Here is a 4516-nt window from a genome sequence, read left to right on the forward strand (position 1 = left end):
GACGAGAGTATCCCATGTGAAGAAACCTCAGCCTTTTCTAAGAAGCAACGCACCATTGCCATGGAAGGTGTGTTTGGAAAGCGAGTACAGCGCGATTATGTCGACAAATTCGGCTCGAGAGAGACGTATTCGAACACATTGTACAGCCGAACTGTACCGCTATTTGGACGAGGTGGAGGATGTTACATTTGATGTCGATTCTTTGGAGTGGTGGAGAAAACGTGGTTCCGAATTTCCTAACTTGCCTCCACTTGCCCGAAAATGGCTAGCGTGTGTCGCTAGCTCAGTACCAGCAGAACGTGTTTTTTTCTTCAGCTGGAGATACGGTAACAGCCAAGCGCAGCTCTCTCGATCCATCGTTGGTGCGCGATCTTCGCTTCATTCACGACAATTTTGTATACCCCGGGTGGAAACCAGCGGAAAAAGATACGAGTATCCCCAAAGGAAGTAAGTCAAATTCGTCTGAAGGTAGCTTCGAATACTTATGTAAACCATTGGAACACCTGCATTTTACAACCTACCGATTTACGCGGGTTAGCTGACCTCCAGCTTATGTTGATACTTGTGAATCACAAATTGTGATCGTGCCGCACAGTAACTTGATCAATTCTCCCTGATAGGAGGCTCCTCAGACAGATCGACCACTCAAACTACCATACAGCTCACATCAACCCCTTCGGAAAGCACCCCAAACCAGCACTATTTCATCTCGAGCAATTCTATAGGTCTGTGACACGAATTGAACTTCCTCCATTCACCTCTACAGTTCTCAGTGATGCTCGCCACGTTTCGAGGCGGTGGAGTGTTGTTCTTGATCGTGGTGCTGGTAATTCTCATATCAATAGAGAAGACGAACCTGGATTCAACGCAGTGAAGTGCATCAAGGCTGCGCTGAACTTCAGCTGGTAGCAGCTGAAGAAGATGACGATTGCCATCGCTCCAACGGTCGTCACTCCGTACAAGAAGGTGCTTTGTATCCTGGTCAGTTTCAGCATCAGTGTTCATGCGAGCTTGAACGAGCAGTGGCGGCAACGCTGAATCCGCGAAGCGCAGCGAGATTTGGATTGTATTATGTCCGAGAGCGCCCCCTTTGACACGGTTGTACGCGGCGGCGACTCGCCAGCAGTGAAGCTTTTGATGGCATGGAGACTCGACGAGCATGTGAGCGAACATTAAAATTGTTATCTGTTTGAAGAGGATTTTATCGTGAGTTCGGTTGAGTTGGAAACCAACTTAACTTATCCCTCAGCGTTTCGTTAAGTTGTGAGTTGGAGGCCAACATGGACAGGCCTAGCCCATAGACCGAAAACGCCACTAGCAATCCTTGAAGCACTCTAGCGATGGTTCGTGAATCAACCCTTGTCGCCAGACAATTGTCAATATCACAACTGCCCACGGCAAGTCTCAAACAACGGAGCTTAGTGAGCGTCTTGGAGTTTCGCGACTTGACCCCGTGAGCGGCTTTGTACACCGGACTACTGCCCGAGCTCTCAACCTCACCGGGTATTTGTCGTCGCCGGTACATTTGCTGTCATCGATTCACTTCTCGCTCGTTTTCCTGCTCACCCCCTCAGCTCGCAGCGTTCTGGCAGCGACCCACCTAGTCTAGATGGCGTCTCGGCTTCCTTGCTTTCCGCTTCCGATGCTACTGGCGATACCACTGGGTTGCCTGCTCCTTCAACGACGACTCACCAGGCATCGTCGGCTGTCATCAGCCACGACTTCATTCCCAGGACGGCCATCCCCGGCATAAGCGAGGACACGCTGCGCGATATCGTTGACGATATCGCTGGAGCCGTATCGTGCCAAAGTTTGGATGTGTCTTTGTCACAGCTCGCCACAGTGACCAAAGAGCTGATGCTGGTGCTGGCGATGGCTCGACGGCCCCCCTATGATGACCAGCGATTCATTGATCGAGTCGGCAGCGCTCGAGCCGTGGACGAAGTGTACTTACCCGTTGCTGCTAAACCGTCGACGGCTTTCGACACGTCGTATGACGTCAGAAGCCTTCCCCCGTCACTTGCAGCTCAGACCACTCCAAGCTCGATTCCCCGTTTGTCGCCGGTGATTCCAGGCCTCATAACTCCGTCCGCTGCGTTGCATCATACTTCTGACGACACTTTGCTTCCTCCCCCTAATCTTGCGCCGGGTTATAGCGGTACGGCGGGTGTGAATGGTCGATCGGGGTCACGTCGGTAACCTTCGGCAATGTTTAACGACAAGTTGCCGTCACTTAAGGCGCAAGCGTCGCTTCGGGCACCTGTGACAGCACAGCGAAGTAAGCAACAGACTCGCCATTTGGTTCTAGTTCTGGGTCCGGCGGCCAGCCCACTCCGCGTCGGCAATCGTCGTACCGGTCGATGTTCAAGTCGGCGTTGGTGGCTGACCAAGAATTGGCGTCTGACAGCGATGTTCTTGGGATCTATTCCGAGGTTACTGAGATATCATCGGGTGAAGAAGAACCGGCGTCCCTGTCGGCTCCATTTGTCGATGAGTATGAGGGGGGGGGTCTTCATATTCGTCGTCGATACACCGCCACCTATTTCACGCTCTTCACCCCGGTGGCTTCGCTTATTTCCCCTTCCGGTGTAGCGTCGTCTGTACCTGCTCCCGCGGCGCCTGCGGAACATCCTCGCGATGACTGCGAAGCGTCGTCGGCGGGCCAAACGCGGTCCGGTCCTGGGGTAGCTATTGTGGCTGCGCTCTCGCCTGAATTCGATCCTCGCCAGCGTCCGCCTTTTTTATATTTGTTTTAAAGAGCACGATTGTCAATTAGCTACCCTAACGACATCCTGTGACCTTTGTCGGTGTCCGTCTCAATGCAGCCACCCTGTAGTCCCAGCGCGCTAGCAGCGCTTCCATCCCTTGGAGTCTGCAGACCCCTCCACTGCGTAATTATCAGCCGTCACTTCCACGAAAGCGCGATGTCACCTCCCACTACGTTGGCGACTTGTCCGTAGCGCAGTCCACGTGACCACAGAGCACGTTCTCGAGGGTGTCATATCCCGCGTGCGTAGTGACGTCGTTCAGACGTCTAATGGCGGGCATAGGTGTGCCCCCATAACTTCGGCGGCAGGAGCCGCCTCGTGCCGCGCAGGCACAGACTGAAGCTTGGTTCGCGTGCGTCAGGCGCGAGCTGTCGGTAGGGCACGGGCATCGCCGCGTGCCCACCGCGCATGCCCCTCCGGGCCGCCAGGTGGCGGTGCTTCCCGTCCTGAAGGGGGACCATCCACTCGAGGGTGGACTGGCTCTGCGCGGGGTCTTGGCCACCTGTGGGGTCCGGAGCTTTTTGGGAAAGTCGAGTCATCTTGGCTGAAACTCGCAAGTCGGAATTGGCGTCGCTGAATCGCATCCAGGAAATGATCTACGAGCCGGATGAAGACTCGGTAGATGTTTCGTCACGAGGAGCAGAGCGTCAAGTACATGTACTGTCAGGCAGCGAGTCTTCAAAGTGGAAAACTTTCGAAAATTTCGTGGTTGATCACGGCTCACCAGAGTGTGATTATGGTAATATGGCAGTGATGACTCGGCAACAGACGAAAGCCAAGAAGCGCGTTAGGTTTGCAGATGAACACTCGGAGGAGGTCTCAAAAGCTCAAGAACAGCATGAAGAACGACGAGAGACGTCCACCGAAGATTCAATCGGCGAAGATTTGCCAGACCATCCTCACAAGACTGCACCAGCGGCATTTCCCGATGCGGAAGACGTTGACCCGGTAGCAATACAGCGGGAACGACGCAGACGGATACTGGTGGCACAAGACGAAAAGCAGAAGTAGCCTAACATCAAGAAGGTGCTTTAGGGCCAAGCAGAAGAGCTGAGTTACAAAGAAGCTCGAGATGCCTGGAAGTATGCTGACCGGTTCGTGTTATGAGAAGACGGGGTGCATCACTATCTTGGATTGAATCGTCGGTACGATTACGGTTGGCAAGAAGAGACCAAGCTGCGGCTGGTGGTACCAACAACGATGATTCAAGAGGTCTTGCAGAATTGTCACGACTCGCTGGAAGGAGGACATCAAGGTGTGGTGAGAACGTTCCATCGCGTTAAGTCCGATTAGTATTGGATCGGCTTGTACGCTGACGTGGAGAAGCATGTGAAGTCATGTCCAGATTGCAGCTCGAGTAAAAGCCGTCCGCAGCTTCGTGGATACTCACCTGGCAACGTACTAGCCGAACGACCTTTCCAGATCGTATCGATGGATTTCGTGATCCCACTACCGAAATCTCGCAGGGGCAACACTGCGTTGCTCCTATTTCAGTGCTCGTTCACGGGATTCGTTATTGCCAAGGCTATGTCGGATACGACTGCACTGAGTGTTGCTCAAGAGTTCGAAGGATGTGTGTACCGACGGTTCGGAGCCCCATCATTGATAAGTCACTACCGCGACCCACGGTTCATGAGTGATGTTTTCCAAGCGTTCGCAGAGATGATGCAGTCAAGATCACGAGCGACTTTGAGCTATCGGCCACAGGCTAATGGACAGCAGGAATGCTAGGTGAAGTCGGTGATGGG

This window comes from Phytophthora infestans, genomic scaffold (genome assembly GCF_000142945.1).
Source record: "Phytophthora infestans T30-4 supercont1.327 genomic scaffold, whole genome shotgun sequence".
Classification (NCBI taxonomy): domain Eukaryota; phylum Oomycota; class Peronosporomycetes; order Peronosporales; family Peronosporaceae; genus Phytophthora; species Phytophthora infestans.